This window comes from Arachis hypogaea, chromosome 11 (assembly GCF_003086295.3).
Source record: "Arachis hypogaea cultivar Tifrunner chromosome 11, arahy.Tifrunner.gnm2.J5K5, whole genome shotgun sequence".
Taxonomy (NCBI): domain Eukaryota; kingdom Viridiplantae; phylum Streptophyta; class Magnoliopsida; order Fabales; family Fabaceae; genus Arachis; species Arachis hypogaea.
In genome coordinates, this window is record NC_092046.1 from 21654444 (window position 1) to 21673947 (window position 19504).

At 36.6% G+C, this 19504-nt stretch overlaps 1 non-coding gene across 4 annotated transcripts; it reads left to right on the top strand.

The window, feature by feature from the left end:
* Positions 1-15803: 15803 nt before the first annotated feature.
* LOC112721126 (uncharacterized) lies at positions 15804-18924 on the top strand. 4 transcript variants are annotated; one of them, XR_011867382.1, is made up of 6 exons: positions 15804-16100; positions 16252-16318; positions 17178-17248; positions 17388-17514; positions 18198-18440; positions 18719-18924. It is a non-coding gene; the product is annotated as an uncharacterized protein (transcript). The 4 variants fall into 4 exon arrangements; XR_011867383.1 differs by having other exon boundaries at positions 17388-17509; XR_011867380.1 differs by lacking the exon at positions 18719-18924 and having other exon boundaries at positions 18198-18632.
* Positions 18925-19504: the final 580 nt, after the last annotated feature.

Sequence of the window (19504 nt, forward strand, 5' to 3'; positions counted from 1 at the left end):
CTCTGTATTATTGACTTGAAAAGACACGATTTTGAAAATATTTTTGAATTTTTAATGACGAAAAACAATCAAAATACAACTAATCTTAGGAAACTCAAATCAAACAATGCATGCAGGACACCAAACTTAAAAATTTTCATATAAGAGACACTAACAAATTGAGAATGCATATGAGAAATAACAAAACATACAAAACAAGAGAATTTAAAGATCAGAGCACTGAAATTATCAAGAACAACTTGAAGATTAATGAAGAACATATTGCATGTATTCGAAAAATGCAAGAAGAATAAAAACATGCAATTGACACCAAACTTAAAAATTGATACTAGACTCAAACAAGAAACATAAAATATTTTTTATTTTTATGGTTTTATAAATTTTTTGTGATTTTTGAAACTTATATGGAAAAAGAAAATAAAGAGAACCAAAACTTTTAATGAGAATTCCAGGAATCATGCAATGTTAGTCTAAAGCTTCAGTCTAAAAAGATTAGACATGTTTGGCCAAGCTTCAGCAGGACATTACATTCAGTAGCTAAATTGATGAGAATCAATCAGCTTTTGTGATGCTAAGAACATCACCTTGAAACTCTAGAATTCATTCTTAAAAATTCTGAAAAGTACCTAATCTAAGCAACAAGATGAACCGTCAGTTGTCCAAACTCGAACAATCCCCGGCAACGGCGCCAAAAACTTGGTATGCGAAATTATGATCATCAACAATAGCGCCAAAGGACTTGGAGCTCTTAAACATGAATCAAACTTTGTCACAATTCCGCACAACTAACCAGCAAGTGCACTGGGTCGTCCAAGTAATACCTTACGTGAGTAAGGGTCGATCCCACGGAGACTGTCGGCTTGAAGCAAGCTATGGTCACCTTGTAAATCTCAGTCAGGCTAATTCAGATGGTGATGGAGGATTGATAATTAAAAGATAAACATAAAATAGAATAAAGATAGAGATACTTATGTAATTCATTAGTAGGAATTTCAGAGAAGCGTACGAAGATGCTTTGTTCCTCCTGAACCTCTGCTTTCCTATTGCCTTCTTCCAATCGTTCATACTCCTTTCCATGGCAAGCTTTATGTTGGGCATCACCGTTGTCAATGGATACTTCCCGTCCTCTCAGTGAAAACGTTCCAAATGCGCTGTCACCGCACGACTAATCATCTGTCAGTTCTCGATCATGTCGGAATAGGATCCATTGATCCTTTTGCGTCTGTCACACGCCCCACAATCGCGAGTTTGAAGCTCGTCACAGCTATCCCTTCCCAGATCCTACTCAGAATACCACAGACAAGGTTTAGACATTCCGGATCTCAGGAATGGCCGCCAATAATTCTAGCCTATACCACGAAGGTTCCAATCTTAGATTAGAAACTCAAGAGATACACATTCAAGCCATTGCTAGTAGAACAGAGGTGGTTGTCAGGCACATGTTCATAGGTGAGAATGATGATGAGTGTCACGGATCATCACATTCATCAAGTTGAAGAACGAATGAATATCTTGGAGAAGAAATAGACTTGAGTTGAATAAAAAAAACAATAGTACTTTGTATTAATTCATGAAGAACAGCAGAGCTCCACACCTTAATCTATGGTGTGTAGAAACTCCACCGTTGAAAATACATAAGAACAAGGTCTAGGCATGTCCGAATGGCCAGCCCCCAAATGTGAAAAGGTCTATCAAAAGTATGAAAAGTGTATTGAGTAAAGATGAAAATACAATAGCAAAAGGTCCTATTTATAGAAAACTAGTAGCCTAGGGTTACAGAAATAGGTAATTAATGCAGAAATCTTCTTCCGGGCCCACTTGATGTGTGCTTGGGCTGAGCATTGAAGCTTCCATATGTAGAGACTTTTTTTGGAGTTAAACGCCAGCTTTTGTGCCAGTTTGGGCGTTTAACTCTAGCTTTTGTTCCAGTTTTGGAGTGAATTCTTGAGCTGACTTAGAACGCCTGTTTGGGCCATCAAATCTCAGGCAAAGTATGGACTATTATATATTTCTGGAAAGCCCAGGATGTCTACTTTCCAACGCAATTGAGAGCGCGCTAATTCGATTTCTGTAGCTCCAGAAAATCCACTTTGAGTGCAGAGAGGTCAGAATCCAACAGCATCTGCAGTCCTTTTTCAGCCTCTGAATCAGATTTTTGCTCAGGTCCCTCAATTTCAGCCAAAAAATACCTGAAATCATAGAAAAATACAAAAACTCATAGTAAAGTCCATAAATGTGATTTTTAAATAAAAACTAATAAAAATATAATAAAAACTAATTAAAATATACTAAAAATATACTAAAAACAATGCCAAAAAGCGTATAAATTATCCGCTCATCACTTATCATGCTTGTGAGTTTTATAGATACAGAAGATTTTTAAATTTCTCAGTATGATCCCTGTTCGAGAACCCTTCCGAACTTACAAAAGTTGTTCGCATCCCAGGAAAATGTAGCCACAATATTATTAGCTCTCGCAATGGATTGTGTACTTGCTTGACATTACTGTCGTCGATAACTGTATCATGCTATGGAATCCTTGTACTGGGTTGGATATGATCATGTGAGTTGTGAGTGTTCATTTGCTCTTGCCTTTGTAGGAGTATACTAGTGTCTCTTTGTACTTACTGTATAATTTATGCTTGACATGAAATTTTGATCTTAGATGCAAACCTATTATCCCATAATTTAATTCCTACTACCATTTTCTTTTAATTTTGTTGTTTTTGGATCCAAAACTGGACGCTTTACCAGTTGAAGCAATTGCGATATGCTTATAATTGGTGCATGAATGATCTATAGTATTGGGACTTTAAATTAAGGAGTAATATTATTAATGATTGTTTTACTAGCAAATAAAATTAAAATTAAACCCACTTCTACAATCACACTCTTCCCATCTCCTTTTTGACAAATCAACCTGATGACGTTAGTTATTGGTTATTTATAAAGATTAAATATCAACCTTTCATGAACATATCACATGACTGAAGAATATAAAAGAAAGAAAAAGGCAATAAGAGATGTATTTAATTCAATTTATGTTACTAAAACATAAGAGATAATATTTATTTTTTATTGTAAAAAAATGATTAAGAATTCTAATTTATTTTGTTAATTATTCTCTTAACTTCTGAATAGAACTTAAAATTTTGGTATGTTTTGGATTTCATAAAAAAAATTTACAAATTTATGTATTAAAATATAATAAGTAACAAATAAACAAATAAAATAAGCTTTCAAACTATTCCTGTGAAAAAGGAATTGGAAACAAATAGGGCATAGCATTTGGAGCTGGCAAGTTTGTGAGGCTAAACCTTTTTGCTGCTGCCGCTAACCTCCACCGAAATCCGAGCAGTGTCACTCTCGATTAAAATTGTTATGACGCATCCTGATGAGAGGATTAGGAAGCATTTAGGAGCCACCAAAAATAGCCCAAAACGGCTGCTGCCTTCAATAGTAACACCATTCTAGCCGTTGCCGATCCTTCCGGATGAACTCATCAGAGAAATCTTGCTGAGGCTTCCAGCGAGGTCGCTGCTTCAATTACGGAGTGTGTGCGGTTCATGGAGAACCCTAATTTTGATCTCCCAATTTGCCAACAACCATGTTCGATGCTCAACTGCCATTGATCCATGTTTTAGCCATTCACGAGTTGCTTATCATGCTTGTTGGTTCTACACATATAGAAGATGAATAGAAGTTAAAACATAACTTTTGTATGTTTTGGATGTTTTAAAAAAGTTATACAAATTTAAGTATTAAAAAATAATAAGTAACAAATAAATAAATAAAAAAATATTTCAAACTACCGTGGGAAAGGAATTGGAAATCCGAGCAGTGTTACTCTCTATTAACGTTGTTATCATGCATCTTGACGAAAGGAGTAGGAAGCTTTTAGGAGTCACTAAAAACCGTCCGAAACAGCTGCTCCCTTCAACGGTAACGCCATTGCAACCGCTGACGATCCTTCCAGATGAATTCACAGAGAAATCTTGCTGAGGCTTCCGAAGAGGTCACTTCTTCGGTTATGGAGTGTGTGCAGTTCATGGAGAACCCTAATTTTGATCTCCCAATTTGTCAAAGACCATGTTTGACATTCAATTATCGCAGATTCATGTTGAGTGAGCTGCAAGCTTTATCATAGTTGGGGCTTCTTTTACGAAAGATTTAGAGAATTCTCTGTACGATCCTTGTTGGAGAACCTTTTTGAGCCTACGAAAGTGGTTCTCATCGAAGGAAGACATCACCACCGGATTATTGGCTCTTGCAATGGATTATTGTGCATGCTTGATTTTACTAACACCAATAACAAGCATGCCATGTTATGGAACCCCTGCACTGGATTAGCATCCCAATCGCTAGAAATTGGGATTTTCATATTGGTTCGCGGCTTCAGCTGTGATCATGTGAATGACAAGTACAAACTTGTTGGGACTATAAATCAACAACAACAATGGAAACCTCATAAATCTAAACCAGAATCTATACATTTTGCCCGAATCCTTCAAGGAGAACCATTCAAGATATCCCAGTTAGTGGCAAGATTGGTGATGCTAATGAAGGGATATTTGTGTCTGGCACAGTCACTTTTAATTGGATTCATTTGCATGACACTTTGGGTTGCTTGGTTATTTCCCTTGACTTGGTGAAGGAGACTCTTAACGAACTTTCTTTGCCTCAAATTCCAGAAAATAAAACAATCTACTTCCCGAAGTTATGTGTGCTGAGGAACTGTCTTGCGGTTTGTTTTGATCATGAGAAAACTCATTGGTTTGTGTGGCTCATGAAGGAGTGTGGAGTGCCTCAATCTTGGACTAAATTAGACAGCATCCGCTGCCACCCGCGTCTATCTAGTGAATATTTACGGCCATTGTATATCTGGGGAAATGATGTTATGGCGGTCGCATCATCTTCAAAGATAGTTCCGTATAACTTGGATCATGGCAGCTTTGAATTTCCCGTCATTAACCACTGTAATTCAATGAAATTGTTCTTCCATATTTATCATGAAAGTTTAGTTTTACTACCATCATATCTTGACCTTCGAAGTGTACAAGCTCTCTTATAAAATGTTTGATTATGGTCAACTCCTTATGCCTTCTTTTTTTTAGTGATTTATTTATCTAGCTTTTAACAAAACTATACTTTCTGTTATGATTATTGCCCATTTCTGTTATGAACCAATTTAGAGGTATGCAAATGATGGACTTATAATTGTCAATGATTCTTTTATGAGTTAATAAAATCGAACCTAAATTGGTTACTTAATTTTCCTTTCTCTACTAACATGACAAAAGTGACAGAGAAAACTAATTCATGAAGTGAGAGTCTGGTAGATTTCTTAAATATATGAATGTCAAAAAGAATAAAGTTGAGTCTTTAATCTTTCCTAATCTCAGATATAAGCACAGAGAAACTTTATAAGTTCTAATAATACATGAGCTTAGAATAAATAGATTTCACTTTTTCCTTGTAAATATCTAAATACGAAGAATATCACTTCAAATAACAAATATGATTAGAAATCAAACTAAAAGCTCATATCAAAGTTTACTAGTTTAGCTTTTTGCACTTCCTTTTGATGGAGGCATCCACAGCTTTTCCAATGCCACCAACTCTTTAGTATTATTATAGTTATTATTCTTTTTCTTACCTCCTCAACCACAGAAGTCCATTCATCCTTTTTTTTCCTGCAACTCTTTATTATTCTTTTTCTTACCTCCTCAACCACCAACTCATTTAAGAAAAATATATATTTTGAGTTTGATTTATTTAGAAAAAATTATTTTACAATTTTAAATTATTTAAGAAAAGTATTATGTTTAAGTTTGATTTAAAAATGAAAAGGGCTTATGTTTTGAATTTGACTCAAGGATTTTATTTGGAGGAGTTTTTGTGAACGTTAAAAGTAATTGAATTTTTATTGAATGATTTCATTTTGTAATATCTTGGAAAAAGTTAAAGAATTAGTTTTAAGGATGAAAGGGGGATTGGTTTTGGTTTAAAAGAAAAAACAAGATAAATCGGCATGTGTGATTATGAAATGATTAAAAGGTCACGAGAGGGTGACAGAAAGTAAATAGTTATAGTGTTGATGCGAACATGTTAAGCCGTGGGCTTTATGTCTGAATGATTGTACGGGGATTCCGTGTATATAGAATGGCTTCCAGGAGAAAGGAGCACATGCTTCAGCTGGAGAATCAGCGCGTGCAAGTACTTGCAGAGGTCATGTTCGATATACTTCAGCTGGAGAATCAGCGCCTGCAAGAAGTAGTAACTTGCAGAGGTTATGTCACTGGAATGCCTTATCTGACTTGCGAGTCGGATTGCGTCGGGTGCGTGTTGAAACCGACAAATGAGCTCGTTACCTGCAATAGGGTTAGACGTGCATCATCTTTGTTGTGCATTTGCATTTTACTTGATACAGTGAAATAGTTTGTGATTGTCTTCCTGTGTATATGCATTCCTTACTGTTACTCTGAATTGTGGTAATTAGATACTTCTTTGTGATTCTTGTATATTTTGTTGTGAATTACTTGAATTGTGGTAATCCTGACTAAACTAACTACCCCCGACCCTACTAAGAACTTCACAGTTCTTACCCCTTTTCTTCCTCCCCTTCAGATGGAGATCGGAGTCTTGTTTTATGAGATGGACCCTCCCTATATATATATAAGGATATTGTACAGCATAGGTTTTATGTAGTAGGTGCGGAGATTAGGACTCGTATGTATATTCTGCATGATCACCCCTTCAGTCATCCTATTAACACTCCACAGTTTAACCCCAATAATCCCTACGAGTTCCCGTTGAAATGGCTTCACTCAGATGCACCATTTCACTCGTTCCATGACGGGCCAGTGCCTCATCAGCATCCCGATTAGCCTACGGACAAGGTGGACCCTGAGCCTGAGCCCATGGAGGAGCATATTTCAGAGCATGTACTGGAGGAGGATATCCCTATAGAGCAGATCTTAGTATCTTCATCCGCGCCATCTTTTGAGGAGCCACTCTCTGCCTCTATTAGTGGACCGACGAGTGTTGGTCAGACCAGTAGCACGAGTGCCAATGCCCCTCATGAGATTATAGAGATTTTCGATGACGAGGACGAGGATCCTGAGGAGTATTCTGATGTGATTGTGATCTCCTCTGATGATGATAGCTGAGGCCTGGAAGCTGAGGTTATGCCTTTTGGTAGTTTTTGTGTTAGCCTAGCTTTTATGTTAGTCTCTCACTTTTGATTAGATTCACAGAGAGAATAGGGTGTACATAGTTGACTAGGCTAGTTTCGGGCGCCAGTTTAGGGGTTTCCTATATGGACCAAGGCCCGGAATATTGATTTGTACATAGTAGCAAGATGCAAGGGTTGTATGCTAATTTATGATATATATATATATATATATATATATATATATATATATATATATATATATATATATATATATATATATATATATATGACAGTACCTTTATATGTATGTATGATCTATGCTATATGTTATATTTATATATGATGTTGGCCTTATGTATATTTTATTTGTTTCCTTATTATGGCTTGTGTATGTTTAATTAGCTGTCCTCGCAACTCATTTTACAAAATAAAAGTTTTTCTCCAAAAATTCAATAGTACGCTAATTCGATTACAGGCTTAGTAGTAAATAGTTAAAATTTTGGATAAGTAAGTTGGTGACACTCGGTTTCTAGTATGATCATGACGTACTGGGAATTGGGTCGTTACAATTTGGTATCGGAGCAGTTCATTCCTATTAAAGCCTGGGGATATGGACTGAATCATGCTTCATTGCATTCTGTGAGTTGTGATTCATGCATATAGGATATCCTTGTGATATGGATTGCATGACTATCGCTGTATTTCCATTTTAGAAACTATTCACACTTTGCTTGAAATATTAAGACTAATCACCTTAATATTGCATGTTGGGTGTGAATAGGATCTTGATGGCTGCACGAGGACGAGGACGTGGTAGGCGTGGTGCGAACCCTGTAGAAGAACCGACGAGGGGTGCAAATGCTTTTATAGCTGCGATGAACACCATGGCTGAGGCTGTGCGTGAAACGGCAACTGCTACAACGTGAGCAATTGACCGTTTAAGAGAGAGGAATGGATATCGTAATAGAGGACGCAATGGTGAGTGTGGTGAAGTTGGTAATGGTAATGAAGGCGCTGGAAACCACGATAACCCTATGACACTGACAACCTTTCTGAAAGTGAATCCGCCCAAGTTTAAGGGGATGCTTGTTGCACTGAAGCTGACAATTCGTTCCGTGGTATTGAGAAGTCATTACGAGTGCAACATGTACCAAAAAGACAACACGTGGAGTTTGTGACCTATATGCTAGAGGGAGAAGCTAAACATTGGTGGCATCGAGTGCAACGCTTGTTGAGGCAGGAGGTGGAAGAGATTGACTGGAACACATTTATGGAGGAATTTACAGAAAGTATTTTCCTAGATCTCTTCATGATGCTAAAGAAATGGAACTAATGCAGTTGAAACAAGGGAATATGTCAGTGGCAGAATATACTTGGAAATTTGAGAATTTGTGTCGATTCTCTAAGATTTATCAGGGAAACCTAGATGATTTTGAGGAATGGAAGTGTTTGAAGTATGAAGGAGGACTTTGCGATGAGCTGATGCATTCATTGGTCCCAATGGAAATACGGAATTTCGCAGAGCTTGTCAATAAGAGTCAGCTAATGGAAGATTGTGAACATAAGATGGCAGCGTCAAGGATGGGTCATCCGAGCTTACCACCAAGGAACTTTAATAATTTTCATAGGCATGCGATACAGCAGAAGGTTGATTTTAAGACACCAGGAGTACCTATGCGAGGGAACCAACAAGTTAGAAACTTTCCTATGCGCTCTACTGCTGGGAATGAAAATAGGCCAAGACAGAACATTGGTAAGTAACCTCAGCAGGGTCAGAAGGATCCGATGTGTAGGCAATGTGGAAAGGATCACACTGGTAGACCTTGTTGTTTTGGAATGAGAGTCTGCTACAACTGTGGTGAACTGGGGCATATAGCAAGAAATTGTCCAGAAAAGTCGGTACCAGGAGTAGCTAAATCGCAACAGCCAGGAAGAGTATTTACAATGACTGCTAAAGATGCTTGTACTCAGACTCTCTGACCTAAGGTTAGTGTTGTGTCACGACTCGCTTCTTAACTGCACTTTACGATTCCGGTGCGTTGCATTCTTTTATTTCTTTAACTACTATATGTAAGTTGAGATGAGATAAGGAAACACAACATACCTGAGAACTAGAAGATAAGATAAGCACCGATTACTCGCACCTGTTTACAGGTAAAAGAAATTTTGAGGGAAAAATTTTTTTTAGGAGGGTAGGATGTAACAACTCTAATTTTTGCACTAATGCGAGTTTTTCTTAAAATAATATTTTAAAGCGATTAGTTTTATTTTGACGAGTCGACTTCAAATCCCGAAGTAAAATAAATGGTAATATAATTTTATTATTATGTTATTTATTTATTTAGCTTGCTCTAATTATAATGGAGCCTAGATAATAATATTAATATTATTATCAAGTCCGACTTTTTGCCGATATAAGTAATTATCGGTATTTCTTAATGAGTTTAGAATTGCTAATGCTTCGTTATATATCTTTTAATTCCTAAGTTACTAATGTCATTTATGTTAATAACTCATATATATTTAACCTTATTATTATTATTATTGACTGAAAGAAAAAAAAAGAAGGAAAAGAAACATGGAATCACATTAAACAATAGCATTTCATGTTACACAACCTTAATCATCATCATATATTATCATCAGCATATCCCTTAGTTCTTTTCCCAAGTGACCGAACAAAATGAAGAAAGAAAAAAAGGAAGCTTGTGATGACACCTAACTACTTATTATTGTAACCATCACACCTAATCCTTCTACATCATATTAATCATCATCCACTAACTTCATTTGGTTTCATTTTCAAGCACGGTGAGAAGAGAAGTATCAAGAGTGAGAGAGAGAAAATCACGAACCTCTTAAACTTTTCGATTCTAATTTCTTTAAATCTGTAACTTCAATAAAAAATCTAATCCGATAAAAGTGTTTATGTCCTCCTCCTCTACACATTGGTGTTACTTTTGTCCAGTGGAAGTCGACGGTGACATAGCTCCCCTACCCCTTGAGTTCGGCCAACTGGAGTTCTAGGAGGCACAGACGATTCCAGACATTTTCTTCTTCGACGGCTCGGTCAGAAGGCATCTCCGGAGCTTCGAGTATTTTGATTTCGTACGAAGGTAGGTTTTGGTAAATTCTCATCGATTAAATTAGTATTGGACAAGTGAATTGATGTCGTGATTACTTGTTGATTGAATTTGATTGAATTTATATTGATTTTTGTGATATATTGATATTTGTGATAAGTTTGAGGTTCGAAGGGTTTAGGTGCAGCAAGGAACTGAGTTATTCTGATGAATGTGATTTCTAGATTACGATAGGATAATTTTAAAATGTTGGGATTTGTCAGTTTGATTTATTGGAAATGATTTGAAAAGAGTGTGAAAAGTGGTTTGGATGGAACCCGAGAAGGGTGGCAGAGTCCGGGTTTTAGGAGAGATGCCGCCGAAATTTTGTTATAAACCTTAAGAATTTATTTGGAATTTTATTTAGAAGAAAAATATTGGATTTGAGAAATTGTATTATTTGATTTTCGATTTATTCAGAAAATAGTTATATGTCAGATTTAACTCATTTAAGAAAAATATATATTTTGAGTTTGATTTATTTAGAAAAGAATTATTTTACGATTTTAAATTATTTAAGAAAAGTATCATGTTTAAGTTTGATTTAAAAATGAAAAGGGCTTATGTTTTGAATTTGACTCAAGGATTTTATTTGGAGGAGCTTTAGTGAACGTTAAAAGTAATTGAATTTTTATTGAATGATTTCATTTTGTAATATCTTGGAAAAAGTTAAAGAATTAGTTTTAAGGATGAAAAGGGGATTGGTTTTGGTTTTAAAAGAAAAAGACAAGATAAATCGGCATGTATGATTATAAAATGATTAAAAGGTCACAAGAGGGTGACAGAAAGTAAATAGTTATAGTGTTGATGCGAACATGTTAAGCAGTGGGCTTTATGTGTGAATGATTGTACGGGAATGTCCGTGTATATGGAATGGCTTCCAGGAGAAAGGGGCACATACTTCAGCTGGAAAATCAGCGCCCGCAAGTACTTGCAGAGGTCATGTTTGACATACTTCAGCTGGAGAATCAGCGCCTGCAAAAAGTAGTAACTTGCAGAGGTTACGTCGCTGGAATATCTTATCTGACTTGCGAGTCGGATTGCGTCGGGTGCGGGTCGAAACCGACAAATGAGCTCATTACCTGCAATAGGGCTAGACATGCATCATCCTTGTTGTGCATTTGCATTTTACTTGATACGGTGAAATTGTTTGTGATTGTCTTTCTGTGTTTATGCATTTCTTACTGTTACTCTGAATTGTGGTAATTTGATACTTTTCTGTGATTCTTGTATATTTCGTTGTGAATTACTTGAACTATACCCTCGACCCTACTAAGAACTTCCCATTTCTTACCCCTTCCTCTCCTTCAGATGGAGATCGGAGTCTTGCTTTTATGAGGATATTATAAAGCATAGGTTTTATGTAGTAGGTGCAGAGATTAGGACTCATATTTACTTTCTGCGTGATCACCCCTTCAGTCATTCGATTAACACTCCACAGTTTAACCCCTTTATGCCCTACGAGTTTCCATTATAGTGGCTTCACCCGGATGGGCCATTTCACCTGTTGATGCCAGGGCATTTTGGCCAGTTTCACTGACCTTTTCTTTACTGTTTTTAGGGTAGTTTCATACATTTTCTTAGGAAATAAGCTGGTTTTGGGTAGATATTCACTTACATCTTGTTTCAAGCATGCATTGTGCAATTTACATGATTTCATGAGGATTTTGCATGAATTTAAGGACAAATTGGATGTTGCATTTCCCATGACTTAGACTAGAACTTTGATGCACTTTATTGCTTGATTTCAGGACAAAGGAAGCAAAGAAGAACCACATTAGTGGCTACGTTAGTTACACTAACGTTAACACTAACGTGGAATGGGAGTAACTTGCAAAGTTAATGAGAAAAGTGATTGCCAATAACACTCTCAAAGCCATCATTGTCCACGTTAAGAGTCACGTTAACTAAGTTAATGTGAACTCTAACGTGGAAGAAAGGAAATGGAGCCAACGTTAGTGACGCTTAACATTATCACTAACGTTGGACCAAGCTCATGAGTGGCCACGTTAGTCACCACGTTAACTTAGTTAACGTGGCCTCTAACGTTAAGAAGAAAGGGGGGAGCCAACGTTAGTGATATTCAACATTATCACTAATGTTGGCCAAGTCACACTAGGCCACGTTAACTCCCACGTTAACCTAGTTAACGTGGAAGCTAACGTGAGGAAACAAGGTGGTCGACAACGTTAGTGACACTAAACATTGTCACTAACGTTGGAAGGAACCCACACAAGCCCCAATGAGCCACGTTAACTCCCACGTTAACTAAGTGGAAGTTAATGTGAAGAAGGGAGGTGACGCCAACGTTAGTGACACCCAGCATTGTCACTAACGTTGGAAGGAGCCCACACATGCCACCATGAGCCACGTTAACTCCCACGTTAACTGAAGCTAACGTGGATAAGGGAATGTTGAGCCAACGTTAGTGACACTCAACTTTGTCACTAACGTTGGAGATGGCTAGCATGGCCACGTTAGAAGCCACGTTAACCTAGTTAACGTGGGAGCTAAGGGGCACATTGGAACGTTAGTGACAATGTTAAGTGTCACTAACGTTCTCGAAGGTTGGCAAGCCTACGTTAAAAGAGCCACGTTAACTAAGTTAACGTGGACTCTAACGTAGGGAAGGGGGAGGCTTCTCAACGTTATTGGGAAAGTTGATTCCCAATAACGTGCGTGAAGGACAAAGAGGCAACGTTAGTGGCAACGTTTGTGCCACTAACGTTGAGGTTAACGTGGCTCTTACTTGGGTAAGGAACGTTAGTGAAAAAGTTGAATGTCACTAACGTTCTCGAACCCATATTTTCACTGAACGTTAACACCACTAACGTCATGAGCAAAAGTCTCTGCCCACTTCACACTTTCTCTCTGCAAGTAAAGCCAAGCCCAATGAAGAAGATAACTGCTTCAAACTCAAGATCCAAAGGCCCAGACCCAAGACTTGAAGAACCAACTAGAAGAGTAGAAGATTAGTATATATAGGAGTAGCTTTGAATTAATTGGGAGTGGGAAAATATAGGGAGCCTCTGGGCATAGAATTACTCTCTATATTTACTTTCTCTGCACTTCTAGTTTTCATCATGTATTCTCCATCTTTGTTTTCATTTTCCAGAGCTATGAACAACTAAACCCCTTTCATTGGGTTAGGGAGCTCTGTTGTAATTTGATGGATCAATACTAGTTTTCATTATTCTTCTTCTATCTTTTCTCTTGATTTTACTTGAAAGCTTTCGATCTTCATCCAATTGGGTAGTTATCTTGGAAAAGAAGCTATTCATACTTGGATCTCTTCTGAATCTTGAAAGAGGAATGAAGAGATCAAGCTAGAAATGCTTTCTCATGCTGGACCAAATTGGGTTTGGATGGATATGTGACTATAATCCTCTCAACACTTGATTTGGGAAATGCATGTGGTATAATCAGTGACCATACTTCATCTCTTCTCATGAGCAATTGACCAAGGAATTGGGTATTGATCAAGATTTGAGAGATTGAATTACAAGAAATTGTAATTCAATCACTTAAGATTGCCAAGGAGATCAATGAGTGCATTGATTGAGGAAGAGATGAAAATGAAATTGATCCGGAGAATGCAACATCTCCTAAGCCCAATGAACTCCCCCTTTCTGATCTTACCCATTCTCTTTATTTTCTGTCATTTACTTTCATGAGCAATTCCCCCATTCCCATTTACAATTCTGCAATTTACTTCAGTCATTTACTTTCAGTTCTTTAATTCTAGCATTTAATTTTTCTGCCATTTACCTTCCCGCCATTTTATTTTCTGCAATTCTAAACTAAATTCCTGGATTCGCTCAACTAGAACATTCCTCTAATTAAAGTTGCTTGATCAATCAATCCTTGTGGGATTCGACCTCACTCTATTGTGAGTTTTTACTTGACGACAAATTTGGTACACTTGCCGAAGGAAATTTGTTATGAGACAAGTTTTCCGTGCATCACCTGTTTCATGATGGGCCAGTGTCTCATCAGCATCTCGATCATCCTGCGGATCAGGTGGACCCTGAGCCTGAGCCCATGGAGGAGCATATTCCAGAGCCTGTACCAGAGGAGGATATCCCAGTACAGCAGATCTCAGTATCTTCATCCGAGCCATCTTCTGAGGAGCCGTTCTCTGCCTCTATTAATGGACCGATGATAAACCACTATTTTATGGTTTATCTTGTGTTAATTTGAGTGGTCTTTATCAAGTCTTTGCACACTTATTCATACAATTCGCATGTTTTACATTTTCCTTCCTAATTTTGTGCTATGATTGAAAACATGCTTCTTTGGCCCTAAATTTGCTATGTTTAATCATCTCTTATTACCATTCGATGCCGTGATATGTTTGTTAAGTGTTTTCAGGGTTTATAGGACAGGAATGACTTAGAGGATGGAAAGGAAGCACGCAAAAGTGGAAGAAATACAAGAAAATTGAAGGAATTGCTAAGCTGTCAACCCTAACCTCTTCGTACTAAATCGACCATAACTTGAGCTACAGAGGTCCAAATGAGGCGGTTCCAGTTGCGTTGGAAAGCTAACATCCGGTGTTGGAAAACGGAGATTTCTCATGCATGGTGTCTAGATCCAAGGTATGATAGTGACTTAGTACATCTGATACCGCTGGAATCGGATGGGGGGAGGCAAAACATAGCGCACCGCTGCCTTGGCTGGCGTCTCCGATACAAACTCCTCCTCCTCATCATCTTCAGAGGAATCACTGTCGTTGCTATCCGCAACGTACTCTTCGTTGGAGTCTTCATCACCCACGTCCATGTCTTCCACTGGACTGGCAACATGAATCGGTGGTGGTGCGAGAGGTGGGTCATTCTACACAAAGGTCGAGTGGACAGAACCACCGCCACCAACATCACCAACCTCGGCAGAAAACTCCATCACTTGTTCCGCCATGATTCTCCCATAGATGTCAAACATTAGTCGCACGTGCTTGTTGCCCTAGAGCCGAAACAGGCGAAACCGAAAAACTCTATTACCCAACGGTGCTAGCAACCTATACCCCACCGTTCCGATCTCTTTTTTTCCTAAACCACGAAGGTTGCTCAATATCAGACTCTTCAACTCTGACAACGAACTTATGCGTTGAGTACGCAACAGTAACAAATTCTCACACTCAAATATCACCCAATTGTCACGGATTCTTATATCACAATTGAGATACACACAGACAACCACATATCCGCTACTACTGGATATTTTTGCCTATCTTTTAGAAAAAAAAAAAACAGAAGAGAAGAAGATGTGAAGTGTTTATAAAAAATGCCAAGGATTTGCACATCCTTTTACAGCAGTTAAAAATTTATGTTACTATATCTCGTTTACACTGTAAATAAAATATATATATATATATATATATATATATATATATATATATATGTATGTATGTATGTCACGCATACTGTCTTACCGTATAAACAATGCAAACTTATTGTAAACGAAATAAATCATCTTACATATTTTCATAATAATTTTTAAAATTATTTATTTCAATAAATAAAACATTTTTTTAATTTATTTAAATAAAAAAAACCCCACAAAACACCCCCAATCCATGGTCGGGGCTCCTCACCCATCCCCTCCAAATCCTTCATTGGCGGCGCCTCTCGCCCTTGCACCGCCGTTGCCCGAAGCTCCATCACACCCCTTCCCCAATCTCTCTCTTTCAGTTTTGACGCCGATGAATTTCGCCACCCTCTCGACGCCGTTTTCTGCCGCTGCTCGCTGAAGCTCGTCAGCGTCGTCGCCGCTTCTATCTCTTCTTCTCGTGGCCGTTGGTTCAGGTAGCCTCCGTCGTCCCTTCCCTGTCCCTAGCCCTAGCCCTAGCCCTTCCATTGCGATTCTGTTCCGATTACATTGATTCTCATGCAATTGTAGCTGTTCTGTTCTCAAAACAGTTTAGGGTTTTATTACACTTTATCTTTACTGTTATAGAGACAGAGATGACAAGCTTTCTGTGAAGGAACTCCAGCCCGCTGATTCTGATCAAATCTATTCTCAGGTACCTCCCTTCATTCTTCTCTTCCTTGTTTTTTCACTATATGTTACTACTAATTAGGAAGATCTTTAGAGAAGAGGACTGAGGGAAATTAAAGGTGTTGCATATACTTGTATCTTGACTTTTTCTATCTTCAATTTTTGGTGGTATCATTCTTCTAACGTTTTTGAATTTTCATATGATACTATTATCTTCATCTTATTTAAGCTTTGTTTTTGGAGTGGCAAGACAAGAACTATATCCAATTTCTGCATCTTCTATGCCAATCTACATAATATATATGTAGTTAATGCATCAGATGTTGATGAGTACCAAAACTTACTTCCATTGTCATTAGTTGCAACTAAATACACAGTTGTAAATATTAATAACTATTTAGAATCATAGTTATCCTGCCTTGATGAATAAAAAGTATTAAACGGTTGCTAGTAAGGGAAGCTGTTAATCACTTTATCTATTGTATTTGTATTATTCTTTTTTTGACTAATTCTGTTCTCCATTTTTCTCTTTCTCTTGTTCTTTGGCCTTTGCATTCCACTTAGAATTCTGGCAGCCACCCTTTCTGTCTTATTCTGTTCTTTCAAAATTGATCAATATTATTGGTTGCTAGTTCACAGCGCAACTGTTTGTTATACAATCCTTGTCAAAATTTTCATTTTCAAGATATATATATATATATATATATATATATATATATATATATATATATATATATATATATATATACTCTGTGTGTGTGTTGATTGAATCTACGACATGTCAAATTAAAGTAGCTAACTCTTCTGTTCTCCATTTTTCTCATCCTATTGATCTTTGAAGTTCTGAAATATACTCAGCATTACTATTTTTCTCTCTGCCCCAGGCAGCAAAGCCTTGAGAATTTGATTGGTTTGTGAAGGGTGTGATATTGAATTATACAGCCTTCATCTCGAGGTCGGTCCTTTCTTTTTTGTTTAGGTTGCTATTTCTTCCTTTCCTGCCTTTGCTTTGATTGCTCTTCCTTGTTTGAATTAGATGAATCTGTTTCATTCCTTTAAGCACAGAAATTTATATTATATCCCTTATTTTACAGTAGGAGTAGTTAAAAAATATGGAAGAAGATAACTTGCAGCAGCAATGGTCCCTCAAAAGACTTCGGGATCGGAAAACCTCTTTGGCAGAGGAAAATTTGGCAGAGTCTACATTGCGAGAGAAGTCAAGCTCTCTCTCTCTCTCTCTCTCTCTCTCTCTCTCTCATTTTATTTATTATTATTTTTCTTAATTTTTCTGTTTGGTTGTTCAGAAAGTTCCTTAGAAAATAAACATGTGTATGAAGTATGAACTTGATTCTCTCATTGTTCAATTCTGTAACTGTAAGATTGAGCTGTTATTGCTTAGTTCAATTCAGCATCGTGCTCATTTGCTAAGTCTTTGGGAGCTGGGTTTTTAACATACTTTGGCTTGAGTGTTTGATTTGTGAGATAATTCAACGTGTTAGGTTGGTCTTGCGAGTTTAGTACTTGGGAAATATATTATTTTTTGTATTTTGAGACAATTTTTAGCGTAAACTGGTCTTCAAGTTCTTGAAATTTAATATGGATGATGTAATTTGATATTGAATTTATTCTGAAAAAAAAAATTATGAGTGGAATGTGTATGTGGATGCTCAAAGTTATAATTGTAAAGGAAAAACAGAGATTAATTAAATTGATATCATGTTTGAAAAGTGTTTTATAATATAGTTCAATCATATAAGGTATAACATTGTATGTATACATTTTGAACTAGTCTGTGTAAGAGTTAAAAACTTCGACATTAATGTTGTGAAAACTAGACACTTATTAGAGTGATTAATTTCTAAATATTCAATTGGGTTGATCCGATTTATTTATTTATTTTTTAGAGCAAATATGTAGTTGCATTGAAGATTATATTCAAGGAACAACTTGAGAAGTACAGACTTCACCATCAGGTAGGGAGGGAGATGGAAATACAGTCCAACCTTCACCACCCAAACATTCTACGACTATACGGCTGGTTTCATGATGCCGAGCGTGTTTTCTTGATTCTTGAATATGCCCATAATGGTGAGCTCTACAAGGAGCTTAGAAAAAGAGGCCACCTCACTGAGATGCAAGCAGCCACGGTAATTCTTCCTTACTGTGGGAATGTGTATTTGCATGTGAGATTAATGACTGCAAGTAAAGTAATTGCATTTACATGCTGTGAAATATGAGTTCTTTTGTAATTAACTATAACCTATGAGGAATCCGATTTTCTGTGGTTATTGTATCCTGTAACTTCATAATAATTGGAACTATTGAAGATTATTATTTCAGTGGCTGTGATGGTTTAAATCCATATTATTATGAACAAATTATTAATATTTCTTTGTGTTTCTTGCTCACTCAACTCTATTTGCAGAGATGTGAGAGCCATTTCATCGTCAGCAGATGGATCATGCATCTATACTGCAGATGGAAAGATTAGTAATGTTTTTTAATTTCATGGGCCGGACCGGGTTTAAGTAGACCCAGACTTGGCCCTAAAAGACCGCCGGGTCTATTTTGACTCCAACCCGAAGTGATATGAAAATAAACTGAATTAAACAAGATCAATTTGACGTAAAATCAGTATATACAAATTTGTAAATTTTATATATTAAAATAATAAAATTTTATTTTTAAAAATTAAATTTAACAAATGGTATATTATATTTATAACAAAATAAATTATTTTAAAATAAAAATAATATAGTATTTTATAAAAAAATATTAATTAAAATATAAAAGTATAATATAACATTACTAATTTTACTCTAAAATATATATTTTTATCGTAAAAGACAATTTCAGACCAGGTTGGGTGACCAGAAATATAATCCAAACTTGACCCGAAGATAACACTGGATGAAAATGACATATCTAAATTTGACAAAATACGCCTCGGATCTAGGTTGGATTTCGGACCGGGCCGGGTCTTGAGCCCTCTACTTCAATATATAATAAAAGTTTTTGTAGAAAAATATTTAAATATTTCTAAAATATTAGTATTTTAATAATTTTAACCGTTAATTTTAATTAATATATTTATATATTTTTTATAATTGAAATCAGCTATTAAAACTACAAAAACACCTGTGCTTCAAAAAATTCTTTGCTATATTCAGAAGCCAATGTCACTTTTCAGTTTTCATAAGAGTCCAATATT